General features: G+C 43.4%; 1 protein-coding gene across 3 annotated transcripts in view; it reads left to right on the top strand.

Annotated features, from left to right (window-relative positions):
- The window catches only part of TBC1D8 (TBC1 domain family member 8), a 241,555-nt gene that overhangs the window by 130 nt on the left and 221,766 nt on the right, over nucleotides 1–19,659 (top strand). The window lies entirely within an intron of this gene.

Raw genomic sequence — 19,659 nt, 5'->3', positions numbered from 1 at the left:
GAAGGGAGGGGCGGTGAGAGGTCGGGCTGGCGGCCTTCAGGGCTAGGTCGGCTGAGGTTCCCCGGCAGGAGCGCCCGGGGCCCGCGTGCGTCGGCGCAACTGCAAGCGAAAGCGGCACCTTGGCGGTCCCTAGGACAGTGCCTGGTGCCAGACGGTCCCAGTAAATGCTATCTACGTTATTACTTGCAAAAACGCACCTCGGATGTTAACTATTTTCTTAACATAACATCCATAAGTATTCGTTGTAAAAATATTGTAAAGGCCGGCCGGGCGCGGTGGCGCGTGCCTGTAGTCCCAGCGCTTTGAGTGTCCTAGGCGGGAGGGTCGCTGGAGCCTGGGAGTCCCAGGCTGCAGTGAGCTGTCATCATCACTGCACTCCAGTCTGGGCGCTCTGTCTCAAACATTTTTTTTTAATATAGTAAATGAAAAAGATGCCACGCATTTCTCGTAACCACGGTTAATTTCTAGTCTTACACTCTTTTATTGCAGAAATGGAATCGTACTGCGCTATGAGCTTTTTTGTACATGGTTTTTTCCCTCTTAACACGATTTCAAGAACATGTCTCCAGTTAATATTCATGTACAAAATTGTTTGCTGTGCCACGTTTTCCTTAGACTGCCCTAGGGTGCTTATCCTGGGCACTTAGCGGTGCATTAGAAACCCACGGGGAGGCGTTGCAAATACCTGGTCCCACCCCCAGAGATGCTGATTCAGGTATTAATAAACCCCGCCTCTTCAGGTGAGGCTGAGGTGTAGTCTGGGCTGAGAACCACCAGGTGGCATTTCCCAGACTTGCCCGTCCCTAAACCTACAGAAACGTGCATGTATTTCACCAGTGATTACCACCAGCGATTCTTAATTATCTAGTTAAGCGCCACCTCAATTCTTTTTTAAAACGTATTTTTATTTTATGTGTTTTTGGGGATAAATTTTATTTTTTTTCATCTTTTTAAAACTTGTATTTCAGTAGTTTTGGGGGTACAGGTGGTTTTTGGTTACATGGATAAGTTTTGAGTAGTGATTTCCGAGATTTTCGTGCACCCGTCACCAGAGCAGTGTACACTGTACCTGTCAGGCCTCTGAGCCCAACCCTTCACATATACATCCAGATGGCCTGAAGTAACTGAAGAATCACAAAAGAAGTGAAAATGGCCGGTTCCTGCCTTAACTGATGACATTATCTTGTGAAATCCCTTCTCCTGGCTCAGAAGCTCCCCCACTGAGCACCTTATGGCCCCCACCCCTGCCGGCCAGAGAACAACCCGCTTTGACTGTAATTTTCCACTACTTTTATTGCTCACACAGCTTGTTTGGTGGTCTCTTCACGGACGCGCGTGACAATATCCAAAATGTAGTTTTTTATCCCTCACACCCGTCCCACGTATCCCCCCTCCCGCCCCTGCGGACTCCTCAAAGTCCATTATATCATTCTTATGTCTTTGCATCCTCATAGCTTAGCTCCCACTTACAAGTGAGAAGTGTAGTATTTGGTTTGCCACCTCAATTCTTAAGAAAAATTTAAGGAAGAGAAATTGCTGGGTGAACAGGTGTGATATCTACTGAATTTTAAAGGCTTCTTCAATTTACTGCTAAATTGACCTTCAGAAAGATCCTTTCAATTAACGTTCCTAACAGCAGCAGGTATAATGTGGTAACCTGAGGAACTGATTCAAATTAGCTCAAAAGTACTCTCATTAATTTTTTATTATAGGGGCTGGACATGGTGGCTCACGCCTGTAATCCCAGCATTTTGGGAGACCGAGATGGGTGGATCACTTGAGGCCAGGAGTTTGAGACCAGCCTGGCCATGGTGAAACCCTGTCTCTACTAAAAATACAAAAATAAGCTGGGCATGGCGGCTCCTGCCTGTAATCCCAGCTACTTGGGAGGATGAGGCAGAAGAATGATTTGAACCTGGGAGGCGGAGGTTGCAGTGAGCCAAGATCTCACCACTGCTCCGTAGCCTGGGCGACAGAGCAAGACTGTCTCAAAAAAAAAAAAAAGTTATTATAATAAACTTTATTTTGTGCAAGCCATTTTACAATGGGTGGTCTGTGGGTCTATTATAGTAGTTTTCCTGCAGTGCTAATACTATTTAATAGTACTAATTATACCAATTGCCAATTATTAATGTAGTAATACTAATACTGTGTGAGTTTTTTCCAAGATGTTTCAAAAATATTTGAACAATATATTTTATCTTAAAAAAAAATGACATGGGAAACCGAGGCAGGTGGATCATCTGAGGTCAGGAGTTCAAGACCAGCCTGACCAACATGGAGAAACCCGTCTCTACTAAAACTACAAAATTAGCTGGGGGTGGTGGTGGGTGCCTGTAATCTCAGCTAACTGGGAGGCTGAGACAGGAGAATCGCTTAAACCCTGGACGCAGAGGTTGCAGTGAGCTGAGATCACGATGCTGCACTCCAGCCTGGGTGACAGAGACTCTGTCTCAAAAAGAAAACTGGTTTTTGAGGTGTGCCATCTGCATAGAGTGTGAATCTCTGGCAGCCCCTGCCCCAGTCTTTTATTATGCAGGCAGGTAGCTATTCTTGTGACTGATCTCTTTCCTGCTGTGCACATGCTAACATAAAAGGGAAGGTAGAGCCCCCATGGTGGGCATGCATGGCCCCAGGTTGCCCTTTCTGTCTGTGCGGCTTCTGGCATCACCCTGTGCAAGCTTCCAGCTTCCTTATTTATGTTTGCAGCTCGATCTTTCAGGCTGCTCTTTGTTAGAAAAGAAGTGATTTCTTGGGCTGCTTTTTGTTAGAAGGGAAGTTCTGCCATTCTCTCTTCCCTTCATGACCATTTCCACGTAGGATATAAGGCTCTGGCTTGCCTCCTACCGCCTCCTACAGCCCCTCATTTCCTTCCCCATATTTGGCAACCGGACCAGCATCCCGGATGACATAAACTATGCCATTGGTGGTTAGAAGGCTTGGGACATTTCTCTCTTTGCCAGCCTCAGTTTAACCCAGGAGGCAAAGATTATTTTCCTTATTATCTCTTCTGCATAGGATCTGCACTCAGAACTATTGAACTTCTCCAATTGGACTGCCACTCATACCTATGGGAAAGGGTAATATAATAGATCGTTGGCTAAACAACAGGGAACCCTATTCATATGCTGGAAAATGGGGACAAAAGGCTTTGATATATAAAACATTATTTCTACCTTGGTCTAAAATCTCACTGCCACCTACCTTAAAGCTATTATGCTTAATTGCTACTTTTAGAGAATTTATTCTATTAGGACAATTCCAAGCTCAAAAATATGCTAACTGGTGCCTTGTTAGCCACACAGAATTGTACCCAAAAACTTTCCAGACCAACTCACTATACAATTAAATTTTCTTTAGGTGTCCACGCTGCCCCTAAGTCATGCCTGAAGCAGCCCTGAGAAATATCGCCCCACCCTAATAACCCCCAGGAAAAGCTTATATTTTCTTTATGTTTTCTTATAATCTTATTAGATTTACTTATATTTTATAAGTAAAAAGACAGGAATGTCAGGCCTCTGAGCTGAAGCTCAGCCATTGTAACCCCTGTGACCTGCACATATATGTCGAGACGGCCTGCAGGAGCCAAGAAGTCTGGAGCAGCCAAAAAACCACAAAAGAAGTGAACAGCCATTTCCTGCCTTAACTAATTAATCCACCTTACGACATTCTACCATTATGACTTGATCTCCTGCCCTGCCCCAACTGATGAATCGACCTTGTGACATTCTTCTTCTGAACAATGAGTCTTATGATCTCTCCACCATTGCACCTTGTGACCCCTCCTCTGCTGACAATAGATATCCACCTTTAACTGTAACTTTCCACTGCCTACCCAAGCCTCATAAAGCTGCCCCTCTCTTGTCACCCTTTCCTTTCGGACTCAGCCCGCTTGCACCCAAGTGAATAAACAGCCTTGTTGTTTACACAAAGCCTGTTTAGGTGGTCTTCTATATGAACATGCGTGACACTAAGCAATTCTAGAAGTGTGAGACCCCTAGGGTTAAACGTGAATGGGAGGAAACTTGAAGTTTCTTCCAAAAGTTGTATTTATTTTTCTGTTTTTTCTGAATGCAATGGAAACTGCAACCTGACTTTTCACAGGCCCCAGGTCATCCCCTTGCATGAGTTCAATCACTGGATCTTGCTTTTCAAAATTAAATCATTGGATCTGGAGCAAAAAATACAGGCCCCTCAACCTTTTTCCTTAAATTATAACTGAAGCAAAACTGCTACTGCTATTAATTGTAATGATCACTCCTTTTTCCCCCCACAACTGTCCTCAAAGCATCTACTGGCCCTGCCTTTGCACACTGCTGTCTACATTCTCATTGCCCCATTTCTCAACTAACCCTCCCCATCATGTCCTTTTCTAAAGAGCCAAGCTGGGCCCAGTGGCTCACGCCTGTAATTCCAGCACTTTGGGAGGCCGAGGTGGGTGGGTCACCTGAGGTCAGGAGTTCGAGACCAGCCTGGCCAATGTGGTGAAACCCTATTGCTACTAAAAAATACAAAAAATTAGCTGAGCGTAGTGGTGGGCACCTGTAATTTCAGCTACTCGGGAGGCTGAGGCAGGAGAATCGCTTGAACCCAGGAGTTGGAGGTTACAATGAGCCAAGATGGTGCCATTGCACTCCAGCCTGGGCAACAAGAGCAAAACTCCATCTCAAAAATAAATAAATACCACCCTGGCCAACATGGCAAAACCCCATCTCTACTAAAAATACAAAAATTAGCTGAGTGTGGTGGCACATGCCTGTAATCCCAGCTACTCAGGGGGCTGTGGCAGGAGAATCGCTTGAACCTGGGAGGCGGAGGTTGCAGTGAGCCAAGATCACACCACTGCACTCCAGCCTGGGTGACAGAGCAAGACTCCGTCTCAAAAATAAAATAAAAAAATAAAAATCTAGTAAAGGCTTCTAAATAACCTTTAACTGGTAACAAATCACTTGGTTTGGAGGTGACTAACAATAGTAAAAGTTCAGACCTCCCGACTGAGCTCAATTCCAAAAGATTGTTCTAGAATACCCTGCTGTTAAAAAGGGAGACAAAAATATTCCCTCAGCAGCATAAATAAGATACTGTCAGCCTGGGCAAGACCCCCATCTCTACAAAAAAATTAAAAAATGTAAAAACCACAAAATACTGTGCAAGCATCCCATTCTTACCTCATTCAAATCCTACTCATATTTTCTCACTGTGAAGCAGAGGCTTGGCAACTTATAACTTCTCTCCAATAACCCACAGAGATGCTGATTCGAATGTCAATTGAGGTTAATTTTATGAAATACAAGAGGAGAGTTTTCCACAAAACATGGGCTTTGCAGTCAGGCAGACCCAGGTTCAGATTCTAATTCTACCATTTATTAGCTATGTATCTTCAGGAACTTTGAATAAGCTCTCTGAGCCTTAGTTTCCTCATTTCTAAAATGAAAAGTAAAATCTTCATGTTCTGCAGGATTGGTCAATCACTAAAAAAAAGAACAAAAAAAAATCTCGCTCATGGAATCATCATAAAAATTAAGCAAGATACATAAGTAGAGTTGTACACATAGTGGGCACTCAGGGAATATTATTTCCCATTTCCTCTAGACATTCTGTGGCAGGCCAGGTCTCGCTAATGCAGGCCTCCAAAACAACTGTTTCAGGACTGACTGGTTAAGTTAAATTTTGTTTTTTGTTTTTTGTTTTTTGTTTTTTTGAGACGGAATCTCGCTTTGTCACCAGGCTGGAGTACAGTGGCACAATCTTGGCTCACTGCAACCTCCACCTCCCGGGTTCATGCAATTCTCCTGCCTCAGCCTCCCAAGTAGCTGGGACTATAGGCACACGCCACCACACCCCAGCTAATTTTTGTATTTTTAGTAGAGATGGGGTTTCACCATGTTGGCCAGGATGCTCTCGATCTCTTGACCTTCTGAACCACTCACCTTGGCCTCCCAAAGTGCTGGGATTATAGACATGAGCCACTATGCTGGCCCAGGACTAGACATTTTCAAGATGGCAGCTCCATCTTCCCTTCTCTTCCAGCCACGTGTACTTTAAAGGGGCAGACAAGACGCTCATCAACTGGAAAGTTCATTTGCATAAGAAGATTAGGGTGGGATGACGAGCCATCCCCACACACTATGTAAATATTAAAAGCTAAAAAAGCCAGTGCCCTTGTACAAAGGCTGGAATGTAACAAAAGCCCACCAAGAGTTTTGACTAGGCCTTTCCTGAGTCTTAAAGCATGACAAAATAACCAAGGAATTCTTAACAGGACCCATTTAGGATTAAACATTTTTTGGGGGCAGTCTGAAGAAACTCCCCCAGTCCTCCACAGACAAGTTTATTGGGGGTCTGAAGGAACTCCCCAAACCTCCATGATTTAGCAGGAGACATGATAAGGGTAATCACCCCAATACCTAGACCCATTGAGATGAAGTAAATTTACTGAGGCCCCAGAGGAAGGTCTTCAGGACTCAGACCTTAGTTATAGATTAAAAGAAGTTAATCACTTACGTCATTAGATGAATGCACACTTACATGTAGACTTACAGCTTACAAGGTATATAAGCTCTAGAAAATTTTGTAATTTTGAGTTGGTCTGGTAATAATTTCCAGGCGTTCACCCTGTAACTGGTTGCAGAAATAAAAACTGTCTTCCTACCCAGTTCATCTGCGTCTCCTTATTGGGTCACAAGAAATAGCAATCTGACCCTCGGTTTGGCCCAGGAATGATTTGAACAGGTTTAACTAGCACTCTAAACCATTAAGTATGTTTTTTTGTTTTTCTTTTTTTGAGACCGTCTTGCTCTGTCACCCAGGCTGGAGTGTAGGGGTACCATCTCAGCTCACTGCAACCTCTGCTTTCCAGGTTCAAGCAATTCTCCTGCCTCAGCCTCCCAAGTAGCTGGGATTACAGATATGCACCACCACGCCTGGCTAATTTTTGTATTTTTAGTATAAGAGATGGGGTTTCACCGTATCGGCCAGGTGATTCACCTGCCTTGGCCTCCAAAAGTGCCAGGATTACAGACGTGATCCTGTACACCCAGCCTTAAACAGTTAAATATGTATCAATCCTTTGTATTAAATATCTTAATGGTAAAATGATTTTTTTTGTTTTTTTTTTTTTTTGAGACGGAGTCTCATGCTGTTGCCCAGGCTGGAGTGCAGTGGCGCGATCTCGGCTCACTGCAAGCTCCGCCTCCCGGGTTCCCGCCATTCTCCTGCCTCAGCCTCCTGAGTAGCTGGGACTACAGGCGCCCGCCACCACGCCTGGCTAATTTTTTGTATTTTTAGTAGAGACGGGGTTTCACTGTGGTCTCGATCTCCTGACCTTGTGATCCGCCCGTCTCGGCCTCCCAAAGTGCTGGGATTACAGGCTTGAGCCACCGCGCCCGGCCAGTAAAATGTTAAAATATTAATGTGAATAACAGCTGGCATTAAATATTGAAATTCACAGGAGAACTCCTTAATCATTTTAATTAACATCTATTTATTTAATTTGTGCCATGTGATAAAATAGCTTTTTATGAAACAGCATTTTTTCTTTTTTTTTTTTTTTTTTTTGAGACGGAGTCTCACTCTGTCACCCAGGCTAGAGTGCAGTGGCGTCAGCTCACTGCAGCCTCCACCACCCAGGTTTAAGCAATTCTCCTGCCTCAGCCTTCTGAGTAGCTGAGACTATAGGCGTGCACCATCATGGATATTGCGGGATCTGGCCAGCAGCCTGCAATGCAACGGTGCTCTTTCTTTGTTTCCAGGTGGATTGGCAGGTTGAGAAATAATAGACACACACAAGATAGTGAAAGCTGGGTCCAGGGGTGTCACCGCCTTCTGGTCCTGCAATGCCGCCAATGCACTGGCATTTATTATTAAGTTTAGTGAGGGTGGGGGTAGGTTAGTGAGGGATTTAGGGTCGTTTGATTATGAGGTGAGATGGTCACATGGGAATGAAGTAATTCTTTAACATAACATCTGTATACAGAAGTACAGTATACAGAGATAAGAATTTACAAGATACTACACACATCAGTAATTTCTAACAGAGCCTTAAAACAGAAACACAGTCTTTCCATAACCTACGATTAGCAAGATATTAATCAGCAGGAACAGTTGCAGCAAAAGCTGGTTACAAACAATGCATAGAAATAGGACGTGAAGATAGACAACTGGTTAGACCAGAAATTCTCAGAAGGGAGTATGCCTTAACCCTAAAGAGGCCTAGAAGAGCCGTGGCAAGATGAGGGCATTTATAGCCCTATCTTATTCATACTATCCGAACAGGAGCCCCTCATGCGTCCGTTTATAGGTTCTCCACAAGGGTTGCATTCCATTCCCAGAGCTATGAACATCTGCTTTTCTGGGATAGGAATCTTGGTGATGTGAAACCTCCCTGACTGCACGTCCGTTCATAGACTCTCTACAGGGGGAAACACATCACGTGCTGTTGGCTCATTCTGGCAGTCCAACCTGGCATTGTCTTTATACAATCCTGCATGCAATTTTGTATTTATAATAATCAGGAGTATTTCATCTTTTATTCCATAGTAATAGTTTCAGGGGGTCTCCCTACATCTCCCCCTTTTCTCTGATTTAAATGAACCATAGCAATCATAGCTTGGCACTGATCATGATTGGATTGAAGAATATTTTCTCCAATTTTACACATGAACAATAAACCAATATCACAAATTATACACAGAACAAAATTAACGATAGTGGATCCTCCCAGAGATTTTACCCATTGAATGGGGTTGAGATTAGATAACCCCTCAGATATACCGTCTAAAACTTCAGCACTGGGTAAAGAGTTAAGTGTGCTTGAGAGGCCTCAAAAATCTCTTCTTTTAGCTTGTTTATGTCTAAACTTAAATTATCTTCACTTCCTTGTAAATGGAGTTTTACTGATTCCCAATTGTGAACAGACTGATTATATTGGAACGGAGTTATACAAAAATCAGAAGTATTCCAATCACATTGCATTTATAATCTATGTTCAAAACTCATAATTCTATTTGTCTTAGATCATTAATTTGATTGGCAAATTTTTGATCAATACCTGACTGAGAATTCCACGTCAGAGTAGAATTTTTTTTTGCCATTTATCCACAAAATGAACAGTTTGAATAGATTGATGTCATGCAACTCCAGCAGTAGCAGCAGTCACAGTAACAGCAATCAAGCCCATTATTAATGCAATTAATGTAAAAATAAATCGTTTACTCCTTTTAAGAATTTTTTTTTTGTAAAATATGGTTAATAACAGGGATAGAAGTGGAAGATTCTCAAGGCCTGAGCCAAATACCTTCTCTGGCTCTGACTATTAAAATACTGTGATATTGATTAAAGGATGAGTCAATACAAGTATACAAGTAACAATTAACACATGTAATTATGTTGGTTTTTGAACTAATATGGATCTTTCCTAATAATAACATATATGGTGGTTTAACACAACTTTTAAGTGGCATAGTTTTATTGGACTCCATATAGATAGTATATATATTTTGGGATGATACTCTTTTGTGAAATGTGGGGTGGGGGCAATAGGTTGTATGAGAGGTGCTGGGGGGACATTAGCAACGGGAGGGCATGTAAGTCAGCATAATCTTTACTGTCCCATCTTTGAATTGACCTTTTGACGATTGCCAAAGTGATATTTTTGGCTGTGTGGAAATAGTAGTGTAAATCAATCTGTTGTCTTAGTTTTCCAGGTGACAAGGTGGATTTATAACACTTTCTCCAGCCCAAACTGTCATACCAGTCATAGCTATGGTTAATCTCCATAATTCTGAATGTTCAGGTCCTAAGTGGAGAAAAACGAGCCTTGGCTTTGGAGGGGCAACCCCTGCCCCTTTCCACTTAAAAGGAAAAAAGGAGTTAAATCTACAATATAATAGGGGAGGGTTGTCACTGCTTTTTTGATAAGTAATATCATAGAGAAAATGTTGACAATCTCTGTGACCTTGAGAGCAATCATTAGTAATATGACCTCTGGGAGCCCAATCAGCAATGGCGTAGTGAGAAGAATTAAATAGCACAGTTCCTTCTGGACTAACACAATCCTTCCACATTAATTTGTCAGCATTTGAAGACAAGTTGAGAGGACACACAGGTCCTAAAGGCTTATACTGGGATGTGTGAATATAATCAGTGATTCCTGTTTTGATCTGCCTTAGAGGTTTTAATGAGAGCTCTGACACCAAGTGTCCTAAAGGAGGGACAGAGTGAACAGATGGTAGTGTGACTGCCCAAGTTTGAATATCTAATGAGAGACATCCACTGGTGGGTCCCAGGCACAAAGGTGGATACCTAAAACCTACAGTGATATTGAAAAGAGTTCCTTCTTCTGAAGGTTGGGAAGGACAATGATCATCTACAGAACCAGGCATCCAAATACTATCATTAACATAGACCTCGACAGGAGTACCCATCCGTGGCATGGCTCGAATAAGAGGAGGAAAAGGAATATAGGCCCAATATGTATAGTTTTTAACAGTCTGGAGTGACAGAGGGTAGAAGGATGAGTGTCATCAGGAGGAGGCAGAGATTGAGCTGGATCTGGATCGCTGGAGACAAGTTGTTCAGGATGACTGACTGGATTGTCTGTTGTAAAGGAGTTAGCGTGGTTATTTTCTCTCTTTTTTTTTTTTTTTTCTTTGATGGTTGGATGTGTTAGTTGTTTTTTGCTGCGGGGTTTTCTTCAGCAAATTTCTCCATCTCGTTGTCACATGCATCTTCAGGACACAATTTCAGGTGTCTAGCAGGAATCCAAACAGGCTTACCTGGGGAAACACAAGCATAGCCTCTTCCCCATGTTAAAATAGAAACTTTTGACCATATATTAGTTTGAACATCTTTCCACCATACTTCCCTTCTTGGTTTACTGTGAGATGGTTACCAGAGAAATGTTTTTCAGCAGCAGTAACATAACTAGATTTAGGAATATTATGAAAATTTAACGTGAGCAATTCCAAGTTTAGTTGTATGTGAGGGGTAGACAATTCCTTAGCCCCTCTTTTTGTTTAAGTAATTGTAATTTTAAAGTTCTGTTACTTCTTTCTACAATAGCTTGGCCTTGTGGGTTATAAGGAATACCAGTAATATATTTAATATGCCACTGATCAAGAAAATTTTTAAAAGCTTTACTACAATAGGCTGGACCATTGTCTGTTTTGAGCTCACTAGGAATTCCCATAACTGCAAAACATGAAAACATATGTTTTTTAACGTGAGACGTGGCTTATCCATTTTGACAGGTAGCCCAGATGAAATTGGAAAAGGTGTCAACTGTGACATGCATATAAGCTAATTTCCAAAAGAAGGAACATGAGTAACATCTATTTGCCAGATAGAATTAGGAGAAAGGCCTCGGGGATTAACTCTAGGAGATGATGTGGGTGAGACAGGAACCTGACATTGAGAACAGTGTTGTACAGTTTGTTTAGCTTGTTTCCAACTGAGAGAATATTTATGTTTAAGACCTGAAGCATTAGTATGAGTGAGTTGATGAAATTGTTCTGCATCTGTAATGGCTAGAGAAAGTAGAGTATCAACTTTGTGGTTACCACTGGATAAAGGTCCAGGCAAATTAGTATGAGAATGAATGTGAGTGATAAAAGAAAAAAAAAGGGTGCTTTCGATTTCTGACAGTTTTTTGTAACAAAGAGAACAAGGAAAACAGATTAGTGTCAGCAATATTTTTGATGGTAGCTATTTCTATTGCCTTAGTGGCATGGACTACATAAGCTGAGTCAGAGACAATATTAAGAGGCTGATCAAAATCTTGTAATGCGGAGATAAGAGCAAACAACTTGGCTTTTTGAGCAGAAGTGTATGGAGTAGAAATGACTTTATCTTTTGGTCCTACACACCCTGCCTCTCCATTACTGGATCCGTTGGTAAAAGTGGTAACAGCTGCCTCTAGTGGTGATGAATGAGTAAGTTTTGGTAGACTCCAGGAAGTATTTCGTAGACATTGAAAGAATTTTGACTTACGCAAATGATTATCGATAGTGCCAATGAAGTCAGCCAGATTAGTCTGCCAGCACAAGGATGTAGAAAAGGCATTTTTAACTTCTTTTTTTGACAAAGGGACCACAATAATGTTTGAATCAAAGCTGGAAATTTTAGTGATACATTAACTTCCTAACCCAATTAAAGTGGCCATTTGATCAAGATATATTGAAAGAGTTTTAGAGACTGAGTTAGGAGGAAATACCCATTGAACTAGAGAATCACTTTGTACTATAAGTACTGTAGGAGAGTGGATGGAAGGAAAAACTAAAAATTGTAAAAGCAAATGTGGGTCAATACGAGAAACTTGTGCCTCTCTCACTCTTTGTTCTACAAAAGACAACTCTTTTTTTTTTGTTTTGTTTTTGTTTTTTTTGTTTTGTTTTTTTTGTTTTTTTTTTGAGACGGAGTCTCGCTCTGTCGCCCAGACTGGAGTGCAGTGGCGCGATCTCGGCTCACTGCAAGCTCCGCCTCCCGGGTTCCCGCCATTCTCCTGCCTCAGCCTCCGGAGTAGCTGGGACTACAGGCGCCCACCACCACGCCCGGCTAATTTCTTTTTGTATTTTTAGTAGAGACGGGGTTTCACCGTGTTAGCCAGGATGGTCTCGATCTCCTGACCTCGTGATCCGCCTGCCTCGGCCTCCCAAAGTGCTGGGATTACAGGCTTGAGCCACCGCGCCCGGCCAAGACAACTCTTGTTTTGCTGGTTCAGATAGGGAGCGAGGACTGTTTAAATCTGTATCTCCCGATAAAGTAGCAATTAGATGAGATAATGCATGAGTAGTGATGCCTAGGGTTGGTCTGAGATAATTGATGTCACCTAGTAATTTTTGAAAATCATTTAAGGTGTTTAAATTGTCAGTACAAAGTTGGACTTTTGGGGGCTTAATGGAGCGAGCTTCTAGCTGCATTCCTAAGTACAGAAAAGGAGTGGCTTGTTGAATTTTATCAGGAGCGATGTGGAGTCCTGCATTGGCAACAGCTAATTTTAAAGAGGTAAAATGGGCCGGGCGCGGTGGCTCAAGCCTGTAATCCCAGCACTTTGGGAGGCCAAGACAGGCGGATCACGAGGTCAGGAGATCGAGACCATCCTGGCTAACACGGTGAAACCCCGTCTCTACTAAAAAATACAAAAAACTAGCTGGGCGAGGTGGCAGGCACCTGTAGTCCTAGCTACTCGGGAGGCTGAGGCAGGAGAATGGCGTGAACCCGGGAGACGGAGCTTGCAGTGAGCTGAGATCGGGCCACTGCACTCCAGCCTGGGCGACAGAGCGAGACTCCGTCTCAAATAAATAAATAAATAAATAAAAATAAAGAGGTAAAACATTGAATTAATTCATCTTTAGTGGGAGCAGCAATCAGTATATCATCCATATAATGAAGAATGTAATTATTTTTAAAAGTCTGTCAGATAGGTTGTAACACAGTACCGATAAACAACTGATAAATAGTAAGACTGTTAATTATTCCTTGAGATAAAACTTTCCATTGATATCTAGCTGTGGAAGCTGAATTGTTAATGGAAGGTATAGTGAAAGCAAATTTATCACTGTCTGACTTGTCTAAAGGAATATGAAAAAAGCAGTCCTTAAGGTCAATGATAATTAAAGGCCATTCCTTAGGAATCATGGAGAGGGAGGGCATACCAGGTTGTAATGCCCCCATAGGTTTCATAACTGCATTAACAGCTCTTAAGTCTGTTACCATCCTCCATTTTCCTGACTTTTTTTGTACAACAAATACAGGCGAGTTCCATGGAGACAAGGAGGGCTCAATAGTGTTTGCTTGTAGTAAATCATTAACAATTTCAATTAAAGCCTCCAACTTGTGTTTGGAAAGTGGCCACTGCTGTACCCAAACAGGTGACTCACACATCTATGGTGCAGGGACAGAGGAAGAGAAGGAGAGTGAGGGTGCTGGGACGTGGACTGGGGGGAAGCAGGATTCCAAACCTCTGGAAGAAGGGGTCCTGGAGTGTCGAAAGAAGTAGTAGGCTTAGAAGAGGGGAGAGGTCCAAAAGGATGACAGGAACAAGAAACAGGCCATTCAGATGAATGCCACACATCCTCCTCTGGCAGAGGGGGCAACAGCTTAGTAGAGGAAGAGTTAACATATACAGGTTCCAAGATAGGAGGCAGAGGGAGGGGATCATCACTAGATTCCTCCTCTTGGGGAGAAAACAAGGAGAGATCGAATTCCTCCTCCTCATCAGAAGGAGGAATAGTAGGGGGGTCAGCTACCCAAGGTAAAGGGAGTGGCTTACCATCTGCATTAACTTGTGGCAGTTGGAGAGGATCAACAGACTGAAAAGGAAGTAAAGCAACACGAATAAGAACCTAGTCAGCCCAAACAGAAATAGGAAGGGGTAGGTTAGTGAGGGATTTAGGTTAGTGAGGGATTAAGGGTCGTTTGATTATGAGGTGAGATGGTCACATGGGGATGAAGTAATTCTTTAACATAACATCTGTATGCAGAAATACAGTATACAGAGATAAGAATTTACAATATAGTGTGTGCATCAGTAATTTCTAACAGATCCTTATAACAGAAACACAGTCTTTCCGTAACCTGTGATTAACAAGATATTAATCAGCAGTAACAGTTGCAGTAAAAGCTGTTTACAAACAATCCATAGAAACAGGACATGAAGCTAGACAACCAGTTAGACCAGAAATTCTCAAAAGGGAGTATGCCTTAACCCTAAAGAGGCCCAGAAGAGCCATGGCAGGATGAGGGCATTTATAGCCCTATCTTACCCATATGAACAGGAGCCCCTCATGCATCCATTTATAGGCTCTCCACAAGGGTGCATTCCATTCCCAGAGCTATGAACATCTGCTTTTCTGGGATAGGAATCTTGGTGATGTGAAACCTCCCTGACTGCACGTCCGTTTATAGGCTCTCTTTAGGGGGAGCACATCACGCGCTGTTGGCTCATTCTGGCAGTCCAACCTGGCATTGTCTTTACACAATCCTGCCTGCAATTTTGCATTTATGATAATCAGGAGCATTTCATCTTTTATTCCATAGCAATAATTTCAGGGGGTCTCCCTACACATGCCAAACTAATTTTTTGTATTTTTGGTAGAGACAGGGTTTCACCATGTTGGCCAGGCTGGTCTAGAACTCCTGACCTCAACTGATCTCACCTCAACTTCACAAAGTGCTGGGACTACAGGTGTGAGCCAGTGTACTTGGCCTGAAACAGCTTTTTTATTATTTATTTATTTATGAGACAGGGTATCCCTCTGTTGCCCAAGCTGGAGTGCAGTAGTGTAATCACAGCTCACTGTAGCCTCAATCTCCCAGGCTCAGGCAATGCTCCCACCTCAGCCTCCCAGGTAGCTGGAACTACAGGCACATACCACCATGCCTGGCTAATTCATATATATATGTATGTGTTTGTATAGAGATGGGGTTTCGCCATGATGCCCAAGCTGGTCTCAAACTCCTAGGCTCAAGCAATCCACCCACCTTGGCCTCCTAAAGTGGTTGGATTATAGGCATGAGCCACCATGCCCAGGGTTGGGGGGGCTTATAAATATTTTTCTTCCCCTCCTTCTTCTCCTTCTCCTCCTCCTTTCTCCTTCGTTCTTCCTTCTTCTTTTTCCTATTTCTACCTTTTTAAAATCTGAGACAGGGTCTTACTTGTCACCCCAGGCTGGAGTGCAGTGGCACCATCTTGGCTCACTGCAGCCTCCACCTCCCAGGCTCAAGCAATCCTCCCACCTCAGCCTCCTGAGTACCTGGGACTATAGATGTACACCACCACACTGGCTAATTTTTGTACTTTTGTGTCGAGACAGGGTTTCACCATGTTACTGTTACTGGAAAGGGTCCTCATTCAGACCCCTCAAGAGGGTTCCTGAGTCTCTTGCAAGAAAGAATTTTAGGCTGGCCGGACGCAGTGGCTCAAGCCTGTAATCCCAGCACTTTGGGAGGCCGAGATGGGCAGATCACGAGGTCAGGAGATTGAGACCATCCTGGCTAACACGGTGAAACCCCGTCTCTACTAAAAAATACATAAAACTAGCTGGGCGAGGTGGCGGGTGCCTGTAGTCCCAGCTACTCAGGAGGCCGAGGCAGGAGAATGGCGTAAACCTGGGAGGCAGAGCTTGCAGTGAGCTGAGATCCGGCCACTGCACTCCAGCCTGGGCGACAGAGCGAGGCTCTGTCTCAAAAAAAAAAAAAAAGAAAGAATTTTAGGCAAATCCATAAAGTGAAAGCAAGTTTATTAGGAAAGTAAAGGGATAAAGAATGGCTACTCCATAGGCAGAGCGGCTCTGAGGGCTGCTGGTGTACTATTTTTATGGTTATTTCTTGATTATATGCTAAATAAAGGGTGGATTATTCATGGGTTTTCCGGGGAAACAGGTGGGAAATTCTTAGAAGTAAGGGTTCCTCCCCTTTTTATACCTCATAGGGTAACTTCCTGATGTTGCCATGGCATCTGTAAACTGTCATGGCACTGGTGGGAGTGTATTTTAGCATGCTAATATATTATAATTAGCATATAATTGTGTCTGGAGTTGGTTCCTTCCAGTGGGTTCATGGTCTCCCTAACTTCTTGGAGCTATGGACCTTCGCGGTGAGTGTTACAGCTCTTAAAGATTGCACGGACTCAAAGAGTGAGCAGCAGCAAGATTTATTATCAAGAGTGAAAGAATAAAGCTTCTGGCCGGGCGCGGTGGCTCACGCCTATAATCCCAGCACTTTGGGAGGCCAAGACGGGCGGATCACGAGGTCAGGAGATCGAGACCATCCTGGCGAACACGGTGAAACCCCGTCTCTACTAAAAAATACAAAAAACTAGCCGGGCGAGGTGGCGGGCGCCTGTAGTCCCAGCTACTCGGGAGGCTGAGGCAGGAGAATGGCGGGAACCCGGGAGGCGGAGCTTGCAGTGAGCTGAGATCCGGCCACCGCACTCCAGCCTGGGTGACAGAGTGAGACTCTGTCTCAAAAAAAAAAAAAAAAGAATAAAGCTTCCACAGCGTGGAAGGGGACCTGAGCAGGTTGCCTCTGCTGGCTGGGGTGACCAACTTTTATTCCCTTATTTGTCCCCGCCCATGTCCTGCTGATTGGTCCATTTTACAGAGTGCTGATTGGTCCATTTTAAAAACCTCTAGCTAGCCACAGAATGCTGATTGGTGCATTTTACAATCCTAGACACAGAGTGCTGATTGGTGCATTTTACAATCCTCTTATAAGACAGAAAAGTTCTCTAAGTCCCCACCCAACCCAGAAGTCCAGCTGGCTTCACTTCTCAATCCCCCCTCTAAACAGGACACCCCAACTCCTGTTGGGAATTAGGCAATGACCACTCTAGCTACTTCCTGCTGGATAGGGGCGAAGAAGGGGCCCTGCAGTGGTAGTGTCCTCCAGAGGGGAACTCTCTAGGCCAGCCAGAGGGTCAGTGGGTTGGTCCGGGGTCCTCGGTAGAAGTTGTTAGTTGATCTCATTTGGGGTTCCATTTCTAAGACCATCTGTAGCTTGATGGCATTGATCCTGGAGGAAACAAATTTGACAAACAGGTTAAAAACACTGGGCCCAAAGGTGAGTAATAGCAAGATGGCTGTTACGGGACCTAGAAAGGGGAGAAGCCACGTTGCCCAACTCCAGAGGTTGGTATAAGAGTTTGAAAGGCATTGTCTGTTTTCAGAAGCCTTTTCCTGTAAATGCCGGACAGCATCTCATACTATCCTCAACTGGTTAGTGTAAAAGCAACACTCTTCCCCTAAGAAGTTCCAAAGTCCTCCTTTCTCAGCAATGAGGAGGTCTAGTCCTTGGAGATTTTGGAGAGTTACTGCTGCCAAAGGGTCTACTTGGGATTGTAGAGTAAGGATAGATTTTGTTATTTCTTGCAAACTGTCTGAGAAATCCTTGGAGAGTGTGTGGTAGTAGGATAATGAAGTAGATAAACCTGCTATTCTGGTTTCTGTAGCAGTAGCCATTCCTAACCCTGTAAGTAGGGTTATTAGTTGCATGACCCTGTGCTGAGGGACTTGAGCTTTGAGGGGCACGGATAGGGTCTGATTTCCACAAGATTAGAAATCAGGATAATACATGTTACATTGTTAACTTTTAGCAAACTTTACTTTTGTTGAAAACCTTGTAAGTTTGGGATTTCAGTTATTCTTTGCTATTAATACAACCTCGTCCAGTCCATATTAACTTAGAATTGGTATAGACGTCTCCTTCATGATTCCGTAAGTACTTTAAGGTTCAGCTGAGTGCAAACAGCTCCCATGTTTGAGCATACCAATGATTAGGTAATTTTCCTAACTCTGCTGCTACAAAAATTTCCTTATCACTTACTGAATACCCATTGTGTCTTTTTCCCTTAATCACCTGGGAGGAACCATCTATCATCCTGTCCTGAAGAGAGTTCCTCCTCGATCTGGTCAGACCTTTGCATGGTAATTAATTAAGATTTAGATCCCCTGTTAGGAAACCTGCTGGGTTAAGGATTTTTGATAGGAAAGCTATAAGTTCCACTGGCTTCACCTCTCATAATAAGCAGTGAGGGTGATCAGAGGTCATTCTCATCCTTGGTTTTGCTGGGTTTGGGCCGGCTTCTTTACTACATGTTGTTTTATCAGCAAGGTCTTTGTGACCTGTATCTTGTGCTGACCTCCTATTTCATCCTGTGGCTTACAATGCCTTGACCTCCTGGGATTGGAGTCCAATAGGTGTCAGGTTCATTTTACCCAGACTTTATTCAAGATGGGGTCGTTCTGGTTTGAATGCCTCTGACATTACCCAGGCTGGTTTCCACCTCCTGCTCCCAAGTGATCTGCTTGCCTAGGCCACCCAAAGAGCCAGGATTACAGACATCAGACACCACACCTGGCAAAGTCATGTGCTTTTTGAAAGCCGTTTAGGAGATAGATATTAATTTGATGGTTTAGAGATGCTATTCTCTCACTAAATGTGAGGAGAGAGGCCATTTCTCTTACTGTCTCCTGTCTCCAAAGAAAAGGAGGAAGTAAAAACTGAAAAATAACAGACTGATTGGGGCCACTGGCCAGGCCTGTAGGCTAAAGATTAACCCCCACCCTAATCACTTGTGCTATCTATAGATCACAGACAATGGTATGGAGAAATACTTGCCTTGCTTACCCCCACCTACTCATGTACCCCATGGTTGCTCAATCTATTAGGACCCTGTCACGTGGACCCCTTAGAACTATAAGCCCTTAAAAGGGCCAGGAACTCTTTCCTCAGGGAGCTCGGTTCTTGAGATGCAAGTCTGCTGATGCTCCTGGCCGAATAAAACCACTTCCTTCTTTAACCTGGTGTCTGAGGGGTTTTGTCCACGGCTTGTCCTGCTACAAATGAAGCCAGTAAAGCACAGAGAGCTTTGCTGTATGAAAAGTGACCTCTGGATTGCTATACCTTTTGAATTCTTATGTCTACCTTTTATAGTTTTTCTTGGTCTTTCATTCCTGTTAGGTTGTTGCAAACCTCGCAGTTTGCTCTTCAAAGCTGAGAGGGCTGAGCAGCTTACTTTTTAGGATATTGTTCAAACAAGAGTGATGAAGTCAGAAAAGACTCATGGTTGATGGAAACTTAATTTCGTGACACTCCTTTGGCTGCTTGAGAAACTTTCCTGCTCACTCGTTGATCCCTTCCCGAGTTGCAGGTAACTGAGGT

Source organism: Macaca fascicularis, chromosome 13 (genome assembly GCF_037993035.2).
Source record: "Macaca fascicularis isolate 582-1 chromosome 13, T2T-MFA8v1.1".
NCBI classification, from domain to species: Eukaryota; Metazoa; Chordata; class Mammalia; order Primates; family Cercopithecidae; genus Macaca; species Macaca fascicularis.
This window is presented reverse-complemented; position numbering and strand designations above follow the sequence as displayed.